The 27,774-nt window shown below is 45.2% G+C and overlaps 1 protein-coding gene across 2 annotated transcripts in view; it reads right to left on the bottom strand.

The window, feature by feature from the left end:
• Positions 1-27,774, bottom strand: part of ACVR2B (activin A receptor type 2B) — a 106,254-nt gene that overhangs the window by 24,410 nt on the left and 54,070 nt on the right. The gene's annotated exons all lie outside the window — the stretch shown is intronic.

Raw genomic sequence — 27,774 nt, forward strand, 5'->3', positions numbered from 1 at the left:
GGTAAAGTCAGAAATAGGGAATTGTATGGCTCTGTTTTAGGTGATGCATTCCCTTGGAGCTGAGCGGCTCAGCGGTGAGAGCTTCAGCACAGCGTGCAGATTATTCTTCTCCTCCAGGGTGAGGTGGGAGATGGAGAGGTCAGGTTTGCCTAAGGTCATGGCAAAGTCAGGAGCCAAGCTGAGACCTTCCCAGATCTCCTCTGGACAATGCTTCAACCCTAGGACTCTAAAACAGGGGATGCACAAGGCAATGCATGCCCAGGAATGTTTAACCACAGAAACCTTGTTTAGCAAAGACAACCTGCCAGGGTGCTACTTGATGCTTGCTGGGATGTCATGCAGTGGAGTTACTCTCCATCTGCACCACTACTTTGGGAAACACCACCTAAAAATACCCAGTTTCTTCCATGGATGTAACTGAGAACAGGGAATATTCATCCTGCAGAGGTGGGCCAGACCAGTGGCCATTCCTCACTTAGATCCTGGTTCAGGCTGACTTGGGTAAGACCCCATATGATAAATGCCATGGTTTTAACTGCATTTGACACAGCTCATGGTGCCTCTCCACCCAAGCAAGACCTTCAGCAACAGAAAATTCTGTTCCCCAAACAACACTGGCCACCCCAAATGGATGCTTGGCCACCACAAAGGAGTCTCCATAGCCTGTGGGTCTTCCCTCCTTTAGAGCCTTGTACCAAAGGACTGTGGAGCTCCTACTGCCCCCAAGGAAACAATTCCCCCATAGCCACTATGTGGCAGAACTGAAATAGAACTGCAGACTAAAACTGCAGACATCCACTAAAACCAGAGTCAAATAAGGGAACACTGATATTTGCAGGTGACCTGTTCTGTCCTAAACCTTAGAAATCCTCTCTTCATCTGGAAATACTCTGCTTTGTGGCATTTTGAGGATTAGTTTAAAAGAAAATGAGGAATGAAACAAACACATGTCTTGTAAGCATACAAACACAAAAGACATCCTGAGCCCTGTACCATGATGATTCTGTAAATCCTGAAATGCCCTGCAGCCATCTCTCCTTGGGATTACCCAACCTAAGGTAAGGTCAGGCCTGGCCATTATTTTGATGGATTGCAATCATGGAAAATGTAGGTGTCTCAATAAAATGTGTTGACAGCTGGGTAGAAAGCACAAATAGGTCCCACAGGATGGTGAAACAAAAGTGCCGTGCTCCCAAAATAGCCAGACCTCTGTGAAGCCTAGAACTAAATTTCTAGCTAGAAAACCACAGTTCTGAATAAACTAGGGGTGGTGGGTCTAACCTGCTCCCAGTCCCAACACCTGGACTCAGCAATGCGCAATTTTCATGGCACAGAGCAAACTCATCACACTAGGAAGATCTCTTTGCAAGCTGCTGAGGTGTTCTATCCTTCAATAACACTTTTTAGGAAGACTGCTTGATCTGCATCATGGGAGAGACTGCAAGGGAATAAGGGTATGAGAATGTCATAAAGCTGACTCCTGAAACTGGAAATTATATTCAAAGCACACACGAACAAGAGCTCAATTTCAATAGCACCTGCAGGTTTTATCAGCTCTTGCAAAGCTCCATCAGAGTTTTCCTCTGACAAGTTGCTTACAATAATGAAAACAACCTACCAATATCCCTCAACACAGAACAATGTCAATATTGACACTCCTTGTTAAAGCCTTGATATTTGTTCTCTTGATACTTACACCGTGCTTCTTTAGGGCAGATTAAGCATTTTTGCTAAATACTGGTTAAATCAGCAGGAAAGCAAAAGAGCTTTCTCTTGTGTGTGGGGGTGGAGGGCAATATTTTTTTTACTTATAAAGGAAATAATAAATATCTTAACTGCATAGAATCATAGAATGGTTTGGGTTGGAAAGGATTTTTAAAGGTCATCTAGTCTGATATCCCTGCAATGAGCAGGGACATCTTCAACTAGACCAGGTTGCTCAAAGACCCATCCAACCTGACCTTGAATACTTCTAGAGCCACCACCTCTGTGGACAGCCTGGGCTAGAGTTTCACCACCCTCATTATAAGAAATCATATGGCTTCTAGCTGGTACCTAAAACCTAATCCTCACTTATCACCTTCTGCTCCGCTCCTGGAAATACACTTTGTAATATCATTTTTATCATCCCAAACTGAATATCGCTTTTGATCAAGACAGAAATTTCCTCTCCCTCCCCAACTCCGTCTCCCAGCAAGCTGGAAGGTTTAATGAACAATTCCACTGGAAAGCAGCCCCAAAATCTAATCCTAGCTCAGCCACCATCATCTGCAACCTCAGGCAATATTGTGTAGCCTCTGTCTTCCCCACCATAAATGACAGCCAATGCGATGCACAGAGCCGCGGTGAGATTTGATATTTCCACTGTGCTTTGGAAAGGGAATGTGGAAAAGATGTGAAGCAGGAGCTGTATCAGCTCTGGGACCAGCAAACCAAGGCTGCTAAATCCTGTGTTGAGCCCAGGCTCCCTTCCCCCAAGACAGTTGTCTTTTCTGGAACAAGTTTCAGCTGAAGAGTAAGAGCTGCTTGCAAACACGCAAACCCGACTCTGCAAACAGCGGCCGCGCCAGGAAAAAGGCCTTTCCCAGTTTTCCCCCCGCTGTTAAAGTTTAGATGATTTGAATAAAAGCATGCATAAAGTTTGAGATGACTAAATAGATGTATGCTTTCTTTATAACAGCTCCTAAGGATGCTTGCATTAAGGAGACACTTTAAAAACCTGTGTGTTTGTTACCTGCTCTCAGATCTCTTTAAAAGCCATTTGGTAGGATCCTCGCCCCGCTGGGTGCTCACGACTGCAAGAAACCCTTCTGTTTGTACCCAAGATGGTCTCAGCAGGAAGGGGCACGGCTCCAGGTCTGGGTATTAATTTACCTGCTGCTTTAGCTCATCAAGAAACACTCACACCTTGCTCTGTAATGGATCACGCAGAGACCAAAGTTTGCGGCTAACTGCCTGCTCTGCACTCACTGCGGTAAAACCCTCGCTCAACAGAGGGAGGGGGAGTCAAAAGAGGGGCTTGTCCCTTTGAGAGAGAAAGGTGGTGACTAAGACAAGGAAATCTGAGCTTTGCTCATCCATCCCCAGCTGTGTAAATTTTTCTGCCTCCTCTTTCCCCACTGAGCAATGGATAGGCCCAAGGCTACCATAGGTCTGTAAAAAACACTGAGTTGGACATTAGGTAATGGTTTTAAATGAAAAAAATATATAGATTTGATATAAGGATGAAATATTTTTCTCAATGAGGGTGATAAAACACTGGAACAGGTTGCCCAGGGAGGTGGTAGATGATTCATCTCTGGAAACATTCATGGTCAGGTTGGACAGGGCTCTGAGCAACCTGGTGTTGTAGATATCTCAGCTGCAGGGAAGTTGGCCTAGATGCCCTTTAAAGGTCCCTGCCAGCCCAAACTGTTCTGTGATTCTGGCAAGTGACAAAGGCATGGATAACCATGTCCTGCTTCTCATTTCAAGTTGCAAGAAGAATCAGAGGGTTTTCCCCCAAATATATGTGCAGGAAGCACTTGTCTCCCTCCACCGGACACAGCTGATGCATCAGCACAACAAGGATTTGACTGGGCTCCTAGCAGTACAACCTGGTTCAAGAGAACTGTTGTACCAAACCTGAGCATCTGATAGGAGTGACACCACTCATTTTGGCCAAAAGGGCCTTTCCTGAAACAAAAGTCTTTCAGTCATAAACCACAGCTTGAGACAGATTAAAGGGGTTGTGTCCCTACCATCCTGCTCTCCCCCTCCTTACTCTTCATCTCTCTCATAGCAGCCTTGGTACATAGGAAAGCTCTTGAGTGCCTTCATTTGGTGGAACTGCCTGGTAACATCCTCCTCATGTGGGATGGCAAATAAACACCCCAGAGAACTGCTCAACTTTTGGCAAAAAATCAATGGGACTTGGGTGCAACGAGATATAAAACCTTTGCTAAGCAAGTGTTTGAAGATCGCTGTTGGAACCTGGTCTCATTCATTGGGTCCCCATTCCTCTCCTGCCTAAGCCTATTCCACCAGCCACGATGCAAAATTTGGGGGGGAAAAGTTGCAAAGCAGAAGCATGTATGTGGGGCAGGGGCATGGACATGGGGCAGGAGCACAGCGACCCCAGCACTGCATCCCATTCTCAGCCCCAGCTCTCTCCATGGAAAAGAGCCTCGTGCCAGCAGCCAGGCAAAAACAATCAACTTTTTAATATCACCATCCACAAATAGTCATTTAAGCAATCAAGCCTGAAGTTCTGTTTGAAATCAAAGTCTAAGGAAGAATCAGGCTTTGCAGGAGCAGATGGGTTTCTGGCATCCCACTGCATCCACCCAGCGCTTCGGGGATGACGCAGCGCAGCTCGTCCCTGAACAAAAGCTGCACAGAAATACCTTTACACAAAATACCAAGCCCAAATAACTCCCATACATCACACAGGCAGAGGGAGGTACCCACCATCACCCACTTTTGGGGTGGAAATCAACTTTTTGACCTCAGTCCTGAGGAGCTGTCATTATGCTGATTCCCCTGGGTCAGTTTGCTGCTCCAAATGACTGCAGCATCACTGGGTTTCTGCCAAGCAAGACCCCCAGCACCCATCTGAGGCACATAATGATGGGAAGAGCAGTCGAAGCACCACGTGACATGGGAAGACCTCTCGCCTCTACTTGGGAGTTACAAGGCACAGAGGGAGCTCATTAAAAAAAGATCCTCGTGAACTGAAGGACTTCAGCCTGCTGAGACATGGGACCTTGCTGCTGATCTGAGACTAAACCCTGCTCTCCTAATTTGGAGTCGCTGACAGATCACTGAGGCTGTGTCATTATCCAACAGCTTCTAAATTATAGCCAAGATCCAGTGTAGCAACTTCCAGGTCTAGGTGTTAGCAGTTGCCAGGCTCCTAACTCATAATTAGATACATAGGGAATATCTTCCCCAAGGCTGAAGGCTGCTATAAATCTCAGCTCTTTATCTCTGCCTGTCCCCTTTTGAAAACCTAAAATGAAAGTATATAGGAAAAGATGGGATGTGTCAAAATAGTCTGCATAAACACTGAGTGATTTACCAGACAGTCTGTTTGCCTGACTGTCAAAACCACAGGGCTTTCTATATGAAGCAGTGTATGCAAGTGAAGTTATTTGCAAACACTTTGTTATGTCCCTATATAGCTATTTGTGCATGTAATTTTATAATATAAAACGGCAGAGATTGTGCACTGAATTGGGGTAATTGCCCTCTAATTTGGAGGGTAATTGCATGCAGCAATTAAGCAACTGCGGATGCATTCTTGCACGTGTCATTATGGAAGTCGGGCCCTTTGTTTGAGGTTTGGGTTTGCTTTCAAGAGCTCTCCCTCAAACCATGGCAGGGATGAGCAGAGCTGGGGAATCAGGAGCTGCTGGGAGCTCATCTTGCAGGGCAGCATCTGCTGGGATGAGCCACTCACCCCTTCCCTTCAGGGGATGCTGAACCAGCTGCCTCCAAACCCACAGCTGCATTTTGGCACAGCCTTCAGTGGGGGACCACGATCTCGGCATGTGTGGAGCATCTCAGAGGCACTGGTGGGGAGGGAGAGGCAGGGAAAGAGGGCTGCTGCCTCCCTCTGCCAGACACCTGCCCAGAAACCACGTGCAGGGCTGCAAATGAAAGAATTTCAAATAGTTGTTGCTAGAAATTCAAAATCAAGCCAGATTGAAGGAGGCTTGCAACAGGGAATGTTTGGAGAGAGACCACCCAGTTGCATCTCTCCAAAACGAATGTGAGATTTCTAAGCCTTGCTCCAGCACTTATTCCCCAAGCAGGGTGATTTCATTCCTGCTGTACTTACATAATAGGGGCTAAATACATTTTTAGGCAAAGCATCAAACTCGTGATGACATCTGTGGTTAAGCACGTAACTGCACATGAGGATTTGGAGACTTGTTGCTTTTATCCTCCTGTTCTTTCACTAAAGCCTTTAAACAGCAGAGCAGAAACAAGTCCCTGTGACTCTGCAGAGCCTCTTTCTCCAGCCAAAACTTCACCCACCTTTGGGGACCTCAATGGCAGAGATGCCCCATCCAACCAGCTGGAGGCAGGGATGGTTAATTAAAAGGATTTATTCCTGCAAAATGTTTTGGTTCTTAAGCCAGATCAGGTAAATCTGGGCACAGGCAGCACTGAGGAAGCAAAGGTGTAATGCCAAGGGAAGATATTACTTGGAATTTTGTTTTCTGTCAATAGATTTGGCTTATCCCACAGAAAAGAGCTCCAAGTTTTCGAGTCAATCAATGGCTGTTAATCTATTATCTCAGCATATATTGCCATGGAAACCTGCAATGATGCCATTGACAACTACTCTCGAAAGGACAGGAGGCTTTAAGACATTTTCTTTTAAAATTAAAAAAGGAACTTTAATATTAAGAAATACATCCTCCCTGCTCACCAGGGATGACAACTCAGGGCTTCTATATTCACACCATGACTCACACTTCACAGCTTCCACGGACATCTGTGTAGCAACCCCTCCCCAAATATATCTCTTTTTTAACTTGGGTTTTATGTCAGTAAACGATAACAAGAAAATTATTCCATAGAATTAGATCTTCATTAGAATTTTCCCCCCCAAACAGACTGCAAAACCTGTTTTATAAAATGTAAGGAGTGTGTTTTAGGAGTTATTGATACCAGCTCAGGGAAAGGGTGGTTTTATTGGTTTCATTTCAATGGTTTCATTTTTCTGAATAATTTCCCTGGTATTTTAAGTCAAACAGGATGGGAAGGAGAAGGACCTGCAGAAGGACATGGAGCATCCCAGCTCCTCACAAAGCCACAAAACCAGGCAGACCCTGCAGAGGGAGGATGGAGCTGAGTGAAACGACAGCAATACTCAGCCGAGTGAAATATTGAGTGTCCGCACACACATGCATGCACACAGAGCTGATGAGAGCAATCTCCTGGCCCAGAGGGGAGGATCACTCAGGAAAAGGTTCAGTAAATCATTCCTCTGGCCAGGCAGAGCGATCCAAGGAGGTTTGGCCAGGTTGCTGGCTGGCCTGGTGTGCAGCAGGACAGAAACGTTGCCAGCAGTTAATCAATTTTTGGAAGCAGAGCATTTTTGACTTGAACTCAGAGGGTCACTTCTATATTTTATTTAAAGAAGAGATCATTTTAGTTATCCATTAGAAAAATCCTGTTTTGTATCATTTCAGTTAAGGACAAAGCCAAAAATGTAATTACATTTCTCCCTTCACATCACTAACTGTATCTGTCTCCCCCAAAAAGGTTTTAGTTCTTTAATAAAACCATCAGGGAGATCAATCAAAAGCATTTAATGCCGTGGTGCTTTTGCAGTTCATGTTTAAATGCACTTTGGGTCACAAACGAGGCAATTTGGACATCAGAGCTCAAACCAGATTAGTAATAACACACAAAAAAGGCCTAATTCCTAATTTATTTTTCTTTTTTCTTTTTGCACAGATACATACTCCTCCTCAGCTACACCCAAGAGAATGAAATCAAACTCCAGGCAGGCCTGACAAGCACGAAGTGACAGATCCAAAAAGGGCAGTGCTGCTGCCTGTGCATGGCACGGGGTGCAGGAGAAGCTGCAGATCCCATCCAAACCCCCAGAGCTGCTCCCTGTCCATGTGTGACCAGCCCTGAGGATGCCACCCCAGGCAGCATCTCTGGAGTGATGCTCCTCCATCCCCTGTTCACTAGAAGACACCTCCAGGCCTCCTTTGCACAGCCTTGCTCCACTGAGGAATTCCATAAAGGAGAGGTTGTGTTTCCTCCCCCAGACCACGAGTTTCCAAACAGGCATAAAGGTATTAAATTTTTTTTTTTCCTTGAGTTTGAGGTGTGCATTTATAAAAGCATTAAGCAGATAATTTATGTGGCTTGTAACAGCAGTGACTACTCTTTGGCATGAAAAATGGCCCCTTGTGGGCTGAGCACTCTGCACACACAAGCTACCAGCAAAGTGTCTCAGCAGCCAAACTTTGCAGCCTCTGAAACAGAAAATATTAGAGCTTAATTGCAAGATTAAGGTATTTCCAACTGCACTCCTGAAAATCAAATAGAGGGCAAGTCTTGACCAGATTCCACAAATCACTAAGTAAAATATGCAGCAAGTTCTGAAATGACATTTAGAGCACAATCATTTGTTCTCTCCATTCTCCTTGGGAGCCAGCATGGGGTCTGCAAAGAGCATGGGAGGAGAAGTGAAATCACAAACGTTCATAAATATTTTCCCCACACACAGTAAAGTTTTGAAAAGCTTTCAAAGCAAGCCTGGAAAATGAATTTCCTTCCAGGCAGAGGAATGAGGGTATGGGAGCATCTCCTGGTGGAGTGCAGAGGTTTAAGGAACAGCAATAATCATGTGGTGATGCCTTTCCCAGCTTTGTCACGTGCATCTGCTCCATCCCACTGTCCCCACCATCCTGTGACACTGCCACCAGCAGAAATGCTTTGCAGAGCTCCTGATTTTTAAGGTCTTCTCCAGGGAGAGAGTGATGTGTGTCCAACACAGCACAGCACACCTGGCAAGCCACAGAGAGCTTTGGTACCACAACAGCAGCACCTCAATTCATAATCTACACAGGGTCCTCTGAGATTTATCAGCAGGGACATTTCAAATATGCTTTAAAATGTGCTGAGTCTACTAAGATTGGGCCCCAAGTGCTTTTCTATTGATTCTGCTTGACATTTCCAAATACCACAATTCCAAATTTAATTCACTGGTAATTGGAAAAACTGTAATGCATGTAAATGGACAAGAAGATGTGGGAAGTCCAAAAGGTCAAGCATCAGGAAAACGTGTCCCCAAGAACTAAATGATGCTTGTTTGTGTTCCTGTCACCCTCTTCTACTTGAATAATCAAAGCTTGGAGCTGAGCAGTTTTCTCAGCGGGATGGAGGAAGAAAGGCAATAAAAACCACAACCACTCTAAACCATGGAACCGGTTCAAAAATCCCTGTTTAAAACTCCATCACTGACCAGAATCCAAACACACCATAGAGATGACTCACTTCATCAGCAGATTACATGAGCAAGTGGGAAACTCAAAGAAGAACTAATTTGAAAATGCTCTCAGTAGACAGAATAAGATTATCTCTACCTAGAAATCAGGTTTCTAAGATTTCTGCTACATCACAGCTTCTCCTTGCCAGCCAGCTGAAGGGGAGGCAGTGACAGAGACAAAATCTTATAGATGTCCAAGTTCAAACCTCAGATCCAGCTTGATGATGCATGGTTGTTGGCAGGTGCCAACTGGGGCATCATCTTTACTGGCCTGAGAACACCAAACTTCTCCTTCAGAGGAACCAAGGGCTTCAGTGACAGGAAATGGTGCAGGAGCATGCAGGGGATGCTTGCCCAGCTCTCTGCAAAGAGCCCTGAGCTGCAGCAAAGCTTGAGGGTTCACTGTGTTGATGGGAAATCTTTGCCCCTTTTGGGCAAAGACCATTCATATGCTTTACAAAATACACTATGACAGAAATCCCCATCTTTCTTCATGTTCTAGAGAATAAACATGCACATTTTAGCTGCCACTCTGACCTGCATTCCCCCCCCAGCATCTGAGCAATCACTGATGGTCAGACACCTTGGTGTTTTTCATCTCAAAGGGTAAGAGCCGATGGAAGTGCAGAGCACAAAAAAATCACAATTTATAGCAGTCTTACACTGATGAAGGACAAGCATCCATTCCCACAACCCAAACAGAGATTCCTCCAACCAGCCCACAGCAGCACATGTGACAATACTTGATAACTCCTTGGTGCAAGCAACATCTTTTGCATCACACTCTAGACCTTCAGACCATCCAAGGTTTGCAGAAGAAACCACTGATTTTTAAAATGCTCTTTTCCCAGTTTACACTGGTATTTGAAGAGTTAACAAGCCAGCAGAAGCCAGCCCTAAAGGAGAAGGGAGGCAGGAAAAAAGCAAGTTTCTGGCCCTTGCAATCACAAACTAGCCTTAAGCCCTCCAAAAGGAAGTGAAGACATTCCTAAAATTCCTTGAGGATGAGAAGCAAGTTGCCAGCTAAACCAGAAGTCCATTTCTCCACTCTTTATCCTTTTAATGGCAAATCCCACATGAGCAATTTCAAGAGCCTCTTTTACAATGGAATTTTCTCCCAAGTGGCTACAGCACATCTAGGACTTGTCTCATGTTTACAGAAATGCACCTTTCTCCTCTGGGTCTAGTGAAAAAAGCTGCTGTCAAACGACCTGAGGAAGGAATGCAGCACAACCCAATAGCATCATGCAATTTCCAGTGATTGTTTCTCTTACAATAATGAAAGGCACGCTAGAAATGTCTGGATAACTGCAGTGATTCTCCAAAGACAAGTTATAAAAGAGATGCTGAAGAGATTTTATGTAAAGGGGCATGGGGGGAAATAAAGTCACTTATTAGCTTTTATTTTGATTACATGCATTAAGCAGCATCTAGATCCCACTTTGAAACAAAAATGGTTTTGAGCAGATTGTCCCAGGAAGTTGAAATCCTGCCTGTTTCACAGGTGGGAAGCAATAAAATAACTGCGTGCTGTGGGACAGGTCTTTTCCTTCCTGGTTTTCTCACAGCAGAGGAAGACTAAAACACTAAAACACTAAATAACAGCATGCACATGGAGTGAAAGAATGACTCACCCTCCATCCACATCCAAGCTTTCTGCATGACCTGAGCTCAACAGCTCCAGCCCCAAAACTGGGTACATTCCCTTCCAGTTCAACTTTCTATTTGGATGCCATTTAGTTCCCATGGTCACCAGACCCCAATATTACATTAAAGAGCATAAAGTAATATTCTAAGTTTCAGCACAGAACTCTCAATTTCCTGACCCTGGGCAGGTGGGATCTCCACTAACACTATCTCTGATGCTGCTCCCACATATTTAGATGCTGATGTCTGTAAATGAGGACATGAGGGTGCCCTTGTCTGGGCACTTTCAGAAACACCATAAATATTTAGAGGGATTTTTCACTGGAAATACAATAAGAATCCAAGAGAAGACTCCAGGGAGATCTTTCTGCAGCCTTCTAGTGTACAAAGGAGGTTTACAAGAAAAGTGGGAGAAGACTTCTTATCAAGGCCTGCAGTCATAGGACAAGGAGAAATAGTTTTAAAATTAAAGATGTTGAGTATAAATTAGGTAGAAATTCTTTCCTGTGTGGGTGGTAAGGCACTGCAGAGAAATTGTGGATGCCCCATCCCTGAAGGTGTTCAAGACCACTTTGGATGGAGTGTGGAACAACCTGGTCAATGGGGTTGGAATAAAAGGATCTTTAAAGGTCCCTTCCAACCCAAATATTTCAAATTCTCCTCCATAACCTATTACAAGATCATTTTTAGGCTGCAGCCAAACCCTTCCCTTTTGCCTCAAGATGCAATAATCGCTTATTTTGGTCGACATGTTTGAGTTGAGAGATGGGAGAGGTGCCTGCAGGAATGTACACACAGAGGACTGGAAGCTGTAGAGACATGAGCAAACTACAGCCCTGAACACATCTTTTCACTGCCTCCCCTTGCTCAGATTTACCTGGGAACACAGGAATGCAAACTTTTCCCACCTCTCTAATAAAAAAGTATTTTCTGTGACATTACTGAACACCCCTACTAATCAGCAGGAACAGAAATGGAAGACATGCCACCAGTAAATTCCATTTTTCACTAAAGAAAAGAGAAAGTTCCAAGGCAATGTGAGAAGCTTCACAGTGACAGCAGCCAGTTGAGCAATAAAACCACTAATCTCCCCACTAGGTTGGGGCACATGGATCCCAGGGATCTTCAGCCAATTTCCCTGAACTTTGGTAAGGCGTTGCAGCCATCTGGGAAGAGCAAACAAAACTTTTGATAACTTTTTGGAAGGTGCAGGACCATCTGTTTCCACACCAACAATCAGGTGAACACACCTGCCCCAGGCAAGGCAGCAGCACAGATAAAGGAACCCCTCCACCTTTATATCTTTCTTTGGGAACAAAGGAAAGACCAGAGGAAAGTGTCAGCCCAAGCTGCTGGTATGTATTTTCCATGGGCATCATGTCACAGTTCAAGCTTTTCAATATAAATACTTTAGTACAGGATTCACTTTCTTTAATACAATAAGCCCAGGAAAACATAACCTGCTGTTCTGGCTATAGCCTGGGAGCTCTGGTGAGCACTAAGAGATGCACTTTTCTTTGTGCTGGATGAAAACCAGAGGATAAATCTGCTGATCAACCTCCTCCATCTCTATAAGGCTTTGCAAGAGTGAGGCAACTGCTGAAGAGTGAAACAAGTAATGAAGGATGGAACAAGTGATAAACAAGTGACATAGGGTGAACCATTCACAGCTGGTGGGATCAGGCTCAAAGCACACCTGGAGAAGGCAATTCCTCACCCAAAGGGCAGCTGATGTGGGGAACCCCTTCTCAGAAGATTCCCTATATTGTTTTAAGAAGAACCATGTGCCCTTTGTTGTTCTGCTGTTCCTCCCCTGTCGCCTCTCAGCAAAAGGTGGAGTCAGACCACCAGGCTGGCTGGGTTTTTGTTCTGGCCTAGCCTGGCCACTGTCCAGTTCCTACACTAAATATCATCAACCTACAAACATCATTTAAAAATAATTCAAATGCTGAAAGGCCCAAGCAGCTACTGACCAACCAAATGCACTATGTCACTGACTGCAACTTTGCTCCTGATTTCCATCCCCACCCATCCAGCCAGCCTGCATTTCTTTTCATGTTGGGATTTGAGAAACCCAATCCCCCTGAACAACTGCCCTGAGCCCAGAAGTGCCATTTGGAGCTGACAGCTGCTGAGAGAAGAACACAAAGCCCTCTTCCTGCCAGAGTCCTTCCCTGATACCCTTGCAACCATTTCCCAATAGACAGAGATTTTGCACAGGCTTTTTATCTCTTTGCTGGTATTTTCCATCTTAACAAGTTTTTAATGTTTCATGTAGCAAGGATGCCCCTGCCATTTAAAGAGGGAAGCATGCAGTAGTAATTATTCATTAAAAACACATCATAAGTGACCTTTACACTGAAGCAGAGGAAGCCACGTGCCTGCCTGGCTGTATTCTGGCAGGGCCAGGAGTTTCAAAGGGAGCAAATATTTTCATGCAGGATAGCCAGCCTAAGCTATCTTGAAAAGATGCCTCATTCTTGAGAAAACAAAAACTGTTTGAAACATCTCAGACTAAGTATCCTCGAGTCAATATACAGTTTGAAAAATCTAAGTGGAAAGGAGAAGTCACCATAGTGCTTGGTCCAAGCTGGCATCTCAGCATAGTGAAAAATTAACATTTTGTCTTCCTTGCTATACAAAATACAATTACTAGACAGGGCAACTAATGGGGACTAGCTGTCTCACCATGAAATATGAAGAATATTGGTGTTTCTACTGCAAAGTAATTCTACAGATTGAATGAAAATCCAAGGCACACCTACAAGCTTTGCAGCAAGAGCTGGAGCCCTTTGTTTGCAGCAGCTGTTTTAGTGGGATATGCAGGTTAGTTTTGCTCATACAAGCCACATATCCCTAATACAGCAAAAAAATAAACCCAGGTTTTGCAGAAGGAGGTGATGTAACTCTTTTATTCCTGGAAGGGGATGAGTCCCATCTTTGAGCTGTATTTCAGGCATGCATGTAGGAAGCAGAGCATCATACAAGCAAGTGAGAAGCAGAGCCAACACACACACAGAATCCAGGCACCAGAATCATTTGCAAAGCAAAACTAACGTACATCACTTTATGCATGATTACATTTTCAAAAGCAAGAAGTGTTAGGAAATATTTTTGAAGACAGTCAGTAATGTTTGGCAGGAATCGCTGACTCAAGCCCTTGATCCGGCATTTAGCTGATGACTGGAAAACAGCCCTGGCTGTGTTTATTCTTTAGACAAAGTCCAGCTAAAAATGCATCCAGGCTTTAATAATCTGTGTAACAATGACCTCAAAACCCCAAATACAACACTGCATTGCATGCAGGTTTCCCAACAGGATAGAGCATTGTCAGGGCTCACACCCAGCTCTCTGCTTTGGATGCACAGTCTCCCAACACGGCGTTTTCATCTTTAGACCACTCCTGGAAGTAATGCACTATTTCATTTCCATTTGCATTTCAATATGGCCCCAAGGGCTTTACATACATCTGGTCCTCACTGTGTTAAGATTCTTCCCAAACACCATATTGCCTAAAGATGGTGAGACAAAGGATGTGCTGCATTTTGAGCAACCTCACGCGCGGGCTCTCGGCCAGAACAGTGAACAGAGCATCCTGCATCCTACCCTGTTTCATTCTGCAGGTCTCCATGCCAGCTCTGCTTTACAAACAGCAGCAAATGTCACCATCCCAGTTATCTCAGGTGGGGAGAGCCAGAGGAGGAGGCACAGCTCCAAGCTCAAGGTTATACATCGAGTCGGGAACGAGCCACCAGGAATATTTGACTCATCCATGTCAGAAGATCCCAAACTTTCCATGTTACCTAAACAACAAGAGCCTGAGGGAAGGCACTATAACAGGTCTGCTGTGCACAGCTTGGGAACTACAGATCTCACACACAGGCTGGGAGCTTTTTATCCATCATCTTGTTGTAAATGTTTCCCTCTTTTCCCCCACACAGCCCAAGCCAGCAGCAGTTTTGCTCCCATCACGCATGTCACCTTCAGTGGGAGAGGACTTCATATATTTTTAAGACATTCATACTTTTGTACAGCATTATTATTTAGGATCTGTGAGCTCTTCCAGAGGGTGAAATCCTGCTTTTTTTTCCTAGACTGAGGAGTATTTTTATCCATGCTTTCGGTGTCTCCCGCCCCAGCGCTGGCCCTAGTTCCCCTGGCACACCCACCATCCTGGGGCTGAGCACAGGCAGGCATGATAAATGAGACCAAGTGCCTCAGACCAGCCACGAGGCTGATTAACCCTCTCTTCTCCTCAGAGAGCTCAGGTTGGACACACCAATTTTGCTTGTGCCATGCAGGGGACTGGCAGTGGGGAGATTGTCCCTCCTGCCCAGAACAGGGTCAGCATCTGGCTGCTGGTAAGCAGAGAATGCAGACACAGGAGGATCCTCAGACCCATTTTAAAACAGCTCAAAATAGGGTGCTGCCTCTCAGTCGAGCCAGCAGCGCCAGCCTTGCCAAGATGCTGAAGCTCTCACTCCTCACATGGGTGTTCACTCCTCCCCAAGCACCCAGCCCTTCCCAGGCTCCAGCTGCTGAGCATCCTTTGGGCACAGGTGTCTCCAGCAAGGAGCAGAACACTCTCACCTCTCCCTCTGGAAAATAAATATATAATTTTTTTTCGAAGCAAGGACACATATCAAAGAGCACAGGATGCAGCACAGTGACTCATGCAAGCAGCAAAGTAGAAACTTGGCTGCATCCCTGCCCGCACAGGGCATTCTGCATCTCTTCCTATAATTAGTCCTTCAAATGCTAGAGGGGAAAGGAACAAATTCAAAGAGGTTTTACTTCCCAATTATTCACATATTTCCAAATCAAATGGTTGTCTGTCAGAGAGCAACATGCCATTGCCCTAGGATATCAAAATGCAAACTGAAAAGTCTCTCCAGGAACAGGATTTGCTTTCATTACATTTATATCACCTAATTCATTTTAAGATTATATATAATTAGTCTCTCCCTCCCTTCCCCACCCCAATCCAATATACTCTCCCAAGCAATTTCAGAACATGCCACACATGCCAATGGCACTTTTAAGGCAGCAGTCTCTTGCCTTTCAAACAATACATGGAATTTTAATTTCTTTTTTTTAGTATTTTCTTTCTTTGAATTGCCAAATCTTTCAGGTGTGCATCAGTATTTTTATTTTTTTTTCTTTTTGAAGGAAACACCTCTAAGGAACTTTTTATCTTTCCTCCTTTGCCTTCTGACAGAGATTTCAGTCTGCCATCCCTAATGTTTCACAGCCATTTTCCATCACCATCAGACTCTGTGTGCTACCTTCATTTGAATATCTCCATTTTCATTTTAAATCCTCCTGATTCCAGCAGGTAAACCTGCAGTAAGGTTTAACTGAGAGAAAGCCAAAGTGCCTGGATCACTTCCCCACCAACACATTATTACAGCATTGCTCCCAGCAAGGATGCAATTTCCTTGAATCATGGAATGGTTTGGACTGGAAGGGACCTTAAAAATGTTCTCATTCCAATACCCTGAAATGGGCAGAGACATCTTTCACTAGAGAAGATTGTTAGAGCCCAGTTCAGCCTGGCCTTGAGTACTTCCAGGGGTGTGAAATAGAAAAAAGTGAGAGCGAGCCCCCTGATCCTGTAAAAACTGCCAGCACACACATGAGGAAAGTCTGGAGACAGGCAAGGGTATCCTGGCCAGCTGTGAATAGAAAATAATTATTTCATTATTGTTAATCTCCTAATAGGGAAGGAGGGGGATCTTTCCCCGTGAGGGAGAGAGAGAGATGGTGTTTGCTGCTGCTTCCTGCTCTGCTGAGATTTCCCTGAATTTAGGGGGAAAATCACATCAACCATCAACCATTTCAGCACAGATGATGTTGGGGGCTGGATGAAAAGCATCCCATTTCTACCAGAGGTGAAACAGCACATTATCAAATACAAGGAGTGTCACTGCTGTCATCCCAAACCACTTGTTGGGTTTAAATGAGATGAAATCCAGTGTTCCCCTATGGCAAGAAGATGCCACAGGGGTGTGATGTGTCCAGGATCCCACAGCATTTTACTGCTTTGCACTTTCAGCCACAGCCCTGTACCTCTTCTCTTCACTCTTTTGAAACAATGGATTTTTGATTTCTTAAGCAACAAAGCAGGAAAATCAGTTTTGAGAGCTTCTTCCATTTGCAAAAGCCAATTTATACAAAAACCCAAAAAGCCAAGGGGTATTTCACCCAGTTTCCACACAAGCCCTTGACCCTGGGAGGCTGGAACTTGGACCAGCTGTTTGGCACCAGGGCTTTGAGCACCTCTAAATGACCAAGAGAAAAACACCAGAGCTGTTAACTCGGTTAACTCAGAGCCCTAAAGGTAACACCAGAGTGAAGATGAGCTCATTTTATCACAATAAAGGTGAGGACAACCTCAAAGGAAGGAGCTGCTCTGTGCTGAAATAGGGACCAGCACCAGCAGGCAGAGTTGTCTGGATGTATAAACACCCAAAGCAAAAAAAGCATCACAACCCCCCAAGAAAAGACAAGGCAAGAAAGAAAATAAAAGAAATAAAAATAAAAATAAAAACATCATTATTTAACTCTATCAAGGAGAAAATGTGGCATCCTGCCCTGCTGCCAAACAGAGGGCCCAGGAGTCTAAAATAACAACAGCTCTGAGCGTGAGGACACTGGGGACAATGAGCCTGCCTGGCTGCAAAGGCAGGGAGAGGATGAGGAGGCAGCCTGGTGTGGAAACTTGTGCTGTGTGAAGGCCCCCTGAATGCACCTCAATCCCTGTGAGCTGGGAACTCCTCTCCCTGCCCCAGAGTCTGCCCAAGGGGGTCAGGGATGGGCATTCCTGGATTGGCATTGTCCACATGGGCAGACAAGAACCAAGAGAGGAGGGGGTGATGGAGGGGTGAGGCAGCCCAGCTTAGGCACATTAAAAGGGGAAAGTACAGTGATAGCTTACACCCAGCATAGATTTAGGTGGGGTTTTTAGCCTAATGAGTTCCCAGAACCACTTGGAAAAATTCCTCATCTCCTCACACAACCCTCAGTGCAAGCAAGTCCTGCAGAGCCACCTGTGACAGAGCTGCCTAACTCAGAGCAGGCTCAGGCCAGCACCCCAGTATATGCTGCTTTGCAAGGAATTTTGATTAATCTTGCTGCTTTTTAAACACTAATCAAGATCAGGAGCACCAGCTCCCATTTCTGTTTTTTCAACTGTTTTTACTTATTCTCCAACACTAAAACCACTTGTTCCCCTCACTGCAATTCCCCACTAAGTCCCAGCATCTTATTTCCAGATTTAGTCAAGTTTTTTAACAAGCTGCACACCTTTAACTGGGAAGCAAAAATGCTGTTTGTTATCCCTCCCTCCTGGCTGATCCTCAGGTGTGACTGACGTATCATCTGCAAGGGATTTTCCACATCATGGGCTCCCTCTTACAGCTGCAGCTGCCTGCAATGGGTTTGTGGCTTGTGCACACATGGAGCTGTTCCAGCAGAGCAGCTCAGGCTCCTGTTCCTTCTCAATACCCACAGGAGAGTGTGTTTATCCTGGAATAACACTGCTTTGTTTCAATTTAGCCTCGTGGATATGCTGCAGTGAAATAAATCAGATTAAAAATTAATCTCCACTCCAGATTAGGAATATCTAGATGGATGCAGCCATTTGGGAGCAGCTATTTCACATTAAATCCATATCGTGTTTTAATTTCAACAGCTCATCTCACCACATCTGCAGCAGCCACTTCCTGAAAGCTGCAGTGCTGAAAAGCAGGGGAGCTGCTGCAGACAGCTCCTCCATTCAGGAATTAGTAATACTTTAAACCAGGTAGGCAAACAGGGGCTGTGTGAGCCAGAGCATTACAACAATGGTCCAAAGAGCTCTGCCCAGGGCAGCATCCAAGGAGCTGCTGGCAGCAGCACCAGGCAGGTTTGTGCCACTGGAGGAAAGCCTCACGGGGATGGGGTTTCACTGGTGATTTCCCACTGTTGGGGTCTCCAGCTGGTCAGAGTGACCCCGAGAAAAGTTCAAAAGTCTCTTTTCTCAGCCCAGCGCTTGAAGGAGGAGTCAGAGCTCCTCATTTCTCGGTCTCAAGGTTCTTTATTGTATCTTAGCTATAAAATTCTTTCTCCTGTCCAGCCGAGGTCCACTCAGCAAGACAGTCAGAGGCACTCTGCCTGCCCCAGGGCAGTGTTATCTTTTTATACTAAAAACTACGTGTACAATATTTACAATCACTTCCCAATACCCATCACCTATGTTAGACAGTGAGCTGCTACTCTAAACCAATCTGTAGGTGCCACCATCACAGCAGAAGATGGAGGCCAAGAAGAAGAAGGAGAAAGGCTGGACATGCCCAGATTCCTCCATCTTGCCTCCTGAACCCCCACACCAAAAACCCTAAAATCTACTTTTCCACCCTGTGATAACTTCACTATTATTCTACTTAAACTGTCGTGGCTTGCAGATCTTCATACAAGGCTGGTAACTTGCTCCACGGGTCATAATCAAACCCACAGGCATCTTGGGCTCTGTGCCAGGGTCTCTGAGCCCCCTGGCAGCGGTCTTGGCTGCTCAGGACAGCCAGAAGGATGTCCTGGGTCAACAACTCAAAGAGCACAACACTCAGCACAAGGACACCTCCACTGCAGCTTTTGTTTTAGCACCACAATTTGCTGGTTTGCATCCAAATTCCCATATTCCTGACCCTTCTGCAGAGCATTGCATTGCTCATCATCAAGGAGAGTTTGCAAACCAGAAAGCCACTGCCCTGATTTTATCTGTACTGGAAATCCCTCATGCAGCTCTGGGAGTGCCCTCTGTGTCTCCCTGTGCTGGATCTGGGTCTTCACTTCTAACAAAGATCACCATGAAGGCAAAACGTGCTGAGACCTGCTGCAGAACAGGAATTAAAAGTCCTCAGGAATGCTGACTATCTGCTCCCCACAAAATCTTTGCTGCAAAAAGGCTTCAGACAAGAAAGATCAAAGCACACGTGGAAGTCCCCAGTGACCTGAGCAACTCCAGGAGGAGCTCCCAAGTGCCTCAGCAGATATTTCCCTTGGATTCTGGAAGCAGGGCTGAGTCAATATCATGTGCTTTTGGGAAATCCCTCCTCGCAAAGCATCTGCCTTAAGGGGTGGCAAGGGCAGAGCTCATTGCAGCAACTTTCTCTTGTTTTTTATCACACAGGGAAGTCCAATGAAACTGCAAGATGTTTTCTGGGGCACAACAGGAATCCCAAACTCAGGGCATCCTCAGTAAGAGATTAAGGAATGACCCTTTTGGGGTTTTTTTCTTTTCCTAGAGGAATCATCTCCATCAGCCAAATGTGCATTTACAGGTATTTTCTTCAGTGTTCATCTCACTATCCTAGGATGGAAGATTCCTTCATTATCACATCATGAAAGATTTCTATCCCCTGATTCTTATTTACATCTTCCACTTAGAGAGGAAGGACACAACTTCTTCCCACACTATTTTCTCATGCTGGACTGGCAAGAGAGCTCAAGCAGATGGTTTTCAACTCAAATTCCAAGATGCATTAGGTTTCTTAGTCTCATTCCTTCAGCAGAGCTTTCTGCCACATCATGGGCATCCCTTCAGGACTTGGAATTGATTTACCCATTATCATTTTGCTCCTCATCCAACTGTGCTGTTTCCAGCTCTACTGACTGCTAAGCAATCTTTAAGGCTTAAGCAACCTCTTATCTTGGACTGGATTTTAAGCACCCAGCACAAAAAAGACAGGTTGTGGGTATCGGAAGATCAAGTTCCTCTGTCCATGCTATGTAGAAGGCTAAATTAGTGCAGCACAGTCCTCTTAAACAACCTTAACACCTACAAAATCTCAAGCCCATCACACTAAACTTCTGCTGGGTAATGCCTTTTGTCATCCCAACTCTTCCCTGAATGGTCAACCTGTGGCTGAGTATCCCACAGCAAATTCCAAGCACACAGATACATCATAAATCCTGCTGAAGATAGCATCTCCCTAGCCCTGTTTGACCAGGGCAACGGAGTAGGTTTGACTAGTTGCAGTTTAGTCCTGTTTTTAGAATGTGCTTTTTGAAAAGAAAGTGAGAAATACACATCCCACCCTCCAAAAATGAGATCTTTTGGACAGTAAAGCTCAGGGCTCATTAGAAACGAGCTTCCCTTAATCACAAAGCATTCCTCCCAGCTGGCCCTGTAAAATGTCACGGTTAATCCAGCCTCATTGCAAGTGGGTATTTTGTGATAATGCATCAGGTGCAAAGCAGTAATTTCCCTGTGATGAGGCAGAGTTAGGAGGGGCTGCAGCTGCAGCAGAGCAGACCAGGATTTCTTTCCAGTCCATCCCCCTCTGGGGAAGAGGGACACAAGCCACCGATCTCCCACATGGGCATTTCACGGGGCAAAGATCATTCCTTGACTGTTGGACAGGAATGGGCAGACCGTGGTGTGCCACTGCTCCTGCAGGAGGGATTTCCCAGAGCTGCCTCGTGTGGCACAGATCTGAGCCCACCTCTGCCCTCTCCCCCGGGTGAACCACACCCCACGCTCCTGTGTGAATGAGGTAAGATAATGGCACAGAAAGGGAGATGAATAGCTGTATTTTATGTATTATGTGCATTTTTCCTCGACCAAAACAAACCACCTCCATTGTTACTGGCGGGATGAGTGTGTGTGCTTTACATTCCCCGCTGAACAATTGCTCTGTTTCAAGAGGATGGGAGATTCAGAAGGTGAAAGAGATGTGGTCCTCATGAAAGAGATACTGTCCTTGAAGCACTGATTGCAATGATGTGTGCTCATGAGAAAACACCTCCCTTAAAAGCAGGATTCCAGCTATAATATACAGTGATAGAACAGGATTTCCATTATAGGGTCAGAGCCCATCTGAGGGTGACACCTCTGTAACTAAAGGCAGAGATTTTCATATCAGTTTATGTAGGCAGAATCAAGCCTCTGTTTGAAGGATTTCCCTCCAAAAGCAAAAGATCTGCCAGGTTTCTGGATGCCTTTAATTACTGCAGCATCTCTGTTCCAAAGCCAAACTGCTCACCCTTTTACCCTAACACACAACAGAGATTTTCCTTTGTTAACATTAAAACATTCATGCCCATAAGTGTCCATTCTCCATTTCATTTATAGCACGGTTAAATTGAGACTCACTGGCCAAACAAAATCAGCAGCCCAGTGTTCAAAGCATGGCCAATCTCCCTGTGTAGTGTGAAATACAGGCAGATTACAAGCAGGTTTTTTAAATGCAATCTCCTTCAACTTCCTTTTTTTTTTTTTTTTTTTTTTTCTTTTTTCCCCCATGGAATTAAATCCCTGTGGCAAGTACTGTTAGAAACAAGTCACATTCAGCAATCAAGGGCTGGGTGATGCTCACCCTCAGTCCCTAACACAGCTGGCCAGGTTTGCCCACCCCAGCTGTGGCAGCTCTGCCAGTGGTGTTCAGGGTGTCTGTCCCACAGCATAAATCACAGAACAAAGAGATTCTCCACTGATTTTTCCTTCCACCGGTATTTTTCACCTTTTTTATTGTTTTTTTTTTTTTTTTTTTTTTTTTTAACAGGATGGTGTCAATATAAAGCACCAAGTCTTTATCAGAAGATGCTCATTCTGTATTTACAAAGGAACACAGACTGAGCCACAGCAGCCATGGGAGGAATTAATGCAATGGCAGCTCACATCTATCCATACCAGGGCCAAAATAAGCCCAAATAGAAGCAGCACATCTGCTCCCACTATCCTCAGTGTATTCTTCAAACAATGGGAAGAAAAGCCTGGAGAAGCACTGACCCTCACTTCATTCAAAGAGTGCCCCTGCTCAATTCATGAAAGTTTGCCTTTCCTTTTCAAGTGAAAAGGCCAGAAGAATACTTGGGAAACCAAAAGATTGCTTGGGAAAAAAAAAATCATTTTAATTGAGGGAGGCTTCAAACCATCAAACCCCATAAACTTGTGTTAAAAGATTTACAGCAAACTAGTGTGCTGGAGATTTTATTTTTTTTTCCTGGGTTTTTAATAGGGAAAAGCAAATCCAGTTTTTTAACCAATTTTCCACAAGGAGATTTACAACACTAATGTGCTGAAGCATAAACTGATACAGTGACAAACCCCCTTTCTCCTTGAATGTGCTAATAAGGTTGATCCTTTCTCCAAAGCTTTGTTCTTGGGAGGTTTCTGCAATGAGTTCACTTCTTTCACCAGCAGAGCCCTGCTCATGTGGAAATCATCGGGCTGAATGCATTCACTGCTTCATCTGGCCCTCAGCATCAGGTCTCAATTGGGATTTGGGGTGGTGGGCAAAGGACTGGACAGCAATGCAAAAAGAAAAAAAAAAAAGGAAAAAAAAGAGATAAAGAAAAAGAAAAAAAGAGGGAGGGTTGCTTTCACAATGCAAAGTGAAGAGCATCATTTAAAATGAGCTCTCTGGGAGTGGGAGCAACTATCACAGGGCATGGCAGTCCTGGAGTGCAGCTTCCCAGCACCTTTGTGTCAATGAGCAGCAGCATCCACCTGCAGAGTCACCCCAGCTGGCCAGGAGCCCCATCCCATGGCACCCATCTATCAAGGAAGCAATGACCCCACACTATGAGAGTTTAACAACAGAAACACTAAACTCAGGTTACCTGCAGGGGTAAAAGGTCCTAAAGCAGAAGGTTCAGCCAAATTTAAGAAATCCCACCCCACTGAGACACACAGGGGAGTGGTTTGACTTTTCAAGAGCAGTGAACTGATCAAAGGAAGACAGAGAATTCTCAGGGTCAATACCCATTTTGCCCATTAACAGCAAACCAGGCACCTTGCTCAAAGAGAGAGTTTTGGTGGCACAGAGTGACTCCTGTAAAAATCCAGGCTGAGATCCTTCTCCCCAGCCTCCACCTCTGTGCAGCAGCAGATTGTCACACTGAGGAGCAGCCTCAAAGGTGCTCCACCCTGCAGCTCCACCAAACTCATCTCAGCAACCTCCAGGTTTTTGCTTTTCCAGGTATCCTCAAGCAAAGCCAGCAGCCTCCTCCAACTCATGTTGCAAAAAGCTGCCAAGAAGTCCTGCTCCAAGGCCACCAGTGGATGCAAACAAAGGTCAACAGGGACTTTGGCTCTTCTAACACCCCAGGACAGCATCACTTTGAAGACAGATGAAGTTTAAAAACAAACAAAATCCCTGCAACTCACAGCTGCTCTCCTCTATCGGGGCCCTGGCCAAGGAAGGATTCCTCCTGCAATATTTTTAGCTGAACACGTGCTGCATTTATTTCTTGAAGACAAGAAATCTCCTCAAGGCTGTGGCAATGAACACATGTGACAAGACATTTAACTCTTTCCCACTAAAGAGACAAATGTGAGGGTAAGGGCACTACCAACATGGGACAACAGGGATTTTCTTTAATATCCCACAAGTTTCGAAACCTTTTTTTCTACTCCAAACCAAGAGTACCCCAAACCATCTCCAAACCCCTTTTACTCATCTGAGTGCCCAAGGAGGAAAATGTATATTATACAGTACTTTCCAAGGACTTCACAAGTAGGATCACTGCCATATGAGCAGGACCAACACCTGCTAAAAAATTATCATATGCATGGAGCTGTGATTGCTCAAGGCACCTGAAAATATTTCCAGTGTTGAAAATTAGGCCCAAGGCACCTGAAAATATTTCCAGTGTTGAAAATTAAGCTGCTCAGGGATGGAGAACAGAGGCTCTGCACCACCCACCCCATTGTTAACCCTGTAAGCTGCTCTAAGGTGCAAGAAGGGTCCTTGGGAAGGGATTAAACTCCATTTAAAACCCCACTCCCTAACCAGACTCCTCTATCCAAACTGGATACTATGCCCTAGAAATGGTCCTTGGGAAGGGACTAAACCCCATTTAAACCCCCCTGCCCAGCCAGACACCTCTGGCTGGTACCCAAACTAGATACAGTCATTGGAAAGGGACTAAATCCTATTTAAACCCCCCTTCCCAACCATATTCCTCAATCCAAGCTGGCCACTATGGCACCCTGCTCTTGCTGCTGACTGCTGGTTAGAGCAGTATTTATGGCCCAGGTCTTCCTCCATAAAATAAACATAAACGACTTAGCAGCACAAACACGGGCTGGACACGCAAGGCAGAGTATAAATAACCTGCTTACCCTTAAAACCTTTTTCCAGCTCACCTATGCCAAGTGTTTGTGCAGAATCCCTGTCCCAATTTAGAAACCAAATGTATTTTGGAGAGGAGCTGACACCGAGCGTCCTCCGCCTCCAGGCCACGCCGGCGCCGCTGCGAGCAGGGAGCCAGATCCACCCAGATCATGGTTTCACCTTCCCAGCAGGAAAATGCTGCAGGGCAAGGGATGAAATGGAGATGGATGGGGAGTTTTCTGTTTAGACATGACTTCTCCTTCCTTTTAAACAGGGCCTCAGAGCAGGCTGGAGAGGCAAAGCCCAGCCGGAGGTGCTGGGATGCGCAGAAGGGGCAGTGCCAAGCTGCTGGCAGCACCCAGGTGAGCTGGCCAAGAGGGATTTCAGGCTTGGCCCTGAAGGCTATGGTGTGCGTGCCAGCTGCCTCTCAAGCCCATCATGGGTTCAGATGTAAGCAAGGTTCTTAAGGACAGGAGTTCTGCTAATCTGGGCTCATCTCGCCCAGTGCCACCCTGCTGAACTCCAGGCATCGACTCCTTGGCACCACAGGGCAAGCCTCACCCTCACCTCTTAGCAGGGGCCTTTCAATCTTTTATTTTGTCAGAACCCAAAAAATTCCTCTGACTGTCCTAAACAACTCAAGACCCTGACAAAAAGCTCAAAGACCTTAGCACAGAGTCAAAAAAACCTTTGCCTTCAATCTTAGCCCATAGAAACCATTATCAACTTTGTGCAAAGAGTTACAAGCCACAAAAGTTTGAATAAAATGACAGTGAATTTATCACTGAGTAAAAAAGCAAAATTTTAAAGTTTTCTAGAACGAGAGTTCAAGAAGCAAAATAGAAGAATCTAAACATGTCCAGTCTTTCTCCTTCTTCTTCTTGTCCTCCATCTTCTGCTGTAATTGTAGCACTTTTAAATTAGTTTAGAGTAGAAACAAACTGTCTAACATAAGTAATAAATATTAAAAATTTATTGTAAATAATGTGCCTGTAGTTTTAATATAAAAAAATAACACTGCCCTAAAAGCAGTCAGTGTGCCTCAACCCAACCTGCTAAACAGACCTCAGCAAGTCAAAGAAAAAATGTTATAGATAAGAAAATAATAACCTTAAGAACAAAAGCCAAAAAATCCTGTCTTCTTCTTCAGCCTCAAAGCTAAGAAAAAGAGACTTTCTGACACCTCAAAGTTAACTCAACACCAAAAACCTCATCACCTTTCCGCTGTTAGAAGCTGAAAGCAGCAGTCTCTGGCCAGATGTCACAGAAAGAACAGTTCATGGAGTACAGCTGCAGCACCCACCTTCTCCCCACGTGGCATTTTGGCTGTGAAACGTGGCTCCTGCTCATCTGAGTCAGGAACAGCTCGCCCATGGGCTGGCACTGGGCTCCATCACAGAGCCAGCCCAGCTCATCCCCTCCCTGCACCACCCCAGGGACACAGGCAGGGCTGATGGAGGGGCAGCACATCCTGGCCTGCCTGCATTTTCATCTCTGGTGGCAAAGGTGCAAGGCCAAACTCAAAGTTTACAAGCTGGAGCTGTGTTTACTCATGCAATAAGAGATGCAGGGGGCGAGATTATCGCAAGATAATCACTCCCTTGATTTGTTATAAAGCAAAGCCAGCTGCTTCTAATTCCTGCATGGTACCAGCTGCTTTCCAGGAACCCACCAGCACAGGAAAAGTTTCAATTGCTTTCCTGCTCAACTGTTCCATTCCAAACTTTAGAAAATAGTCACACTGCAAACAGTCCTGCATCCATATCCCAAAAGCACTCGGTGCTTAAACATGAAAAAACCACCCAGCCATACAAAAACTACCCATTCAAGATTCATCTGTGCTCAATTAAAGAACAGAGGAGCAGCTGATGAAAACATTTACAAGCTATTATTAAATTTTACCAGGTGGGGAAGCCAAGAGGAATCCAGATATTCAAATTTTTGCCAGGATTGATTTTTATTTCAGGTACACAAATAAAAAAAAAGCAGTTGTAGAAGGTTGTTTTGCCTCAACAGAATTGGTACGTGCAGCTATCAATAACCATTGCAAGAAATAAAATATTTGCAAGGAATAAAATACTTGCATAATCAAAAATTCAATGGAAGTCATCTTTCCTGGTACTGCGTGTAAAGCACAGGGCACATGGCCTGGCAGTAATTATTCAAATGGCAAAGTACTCTGGAACTCAAAATCCAGGGGGACAAATGGGAACAACAATGGTAAAAATGATGAAAATGGGGACAACCCAGATGGGTCCAGCCTCATCCCCACCTCTCACAATATGGGCATCAGTGGGGAAACCACTGAACCTGCTGCATTCTTTCTCAGTGAAGGAGAATTGGCAGTTCCCCAGAAAGAGCAAATCCCCATTTGCCTCAGAGCAGCCCTCAGGGACCAGCTGTGATGCCCAGGGTACCATGTCCCCAGAGCACTCACGGGGCTGACTGTGAGTTCCCCAACTCTCTGGGGAACTCCTGCTGGGCATCACTGCTCCCCTTTGAGCCTTGGGACAGTTCCAGCAGCTTTTTGTGGCTGTGGATTCACCCAGGAGGCCAAATGAGACTTGTGTGAAAGGGACCCTGCACTGCAGAGCTGCTGTGGCAGGGAGCAGCCATGCCAGCATCCCTGCTCGTGTTTCCCTAGCAACTCCAGCTCCTGCTTCCCTGCACACATCCCCTTCCTCTCTCCAAAGTGGGACAAGACTGTCTCCATCATTCAGCCACACAAACCAGGGATAAGGGGAGTTCAGTGAGCCCTGTGTCCATTCAGTGCAAATATTGATGGAGGACGCATTGGCATTAAATCCTCTCTCTGCACGTGCACTAAACCTCCCCTAGAAACACAGGAGGAAGAGAAAAACTATCTCAGCATCCCACCCAAAGCCTCTGAGCAATTGGTAAAAAAAGGATGAAGATGGGAGATCAAACTCCAGCACTGGCAAACCTGGATGTGCCTGGGCAGGTATCACCTAAACCCAACAATCACACAGGGGGTCCAACATCCTTTAAAAAACAGATCTAGGGCTC

Source organism: Melospiza melodia, chromosome 1, assembly GCF_035770615.1.
Source record: "Melospiza melodia melodia isolate bMelMel2 chromosome 1, bMelMel2.pri, whole genome shotgun sequence".
In the NCBI taxonomy this organism is placed as follows: domain Eukaryota; kingdom Metazoa; phylum Chordata; class Aves; order Passeriformes; family Passerellidae; genus Melospiza; species Melospiza melodia.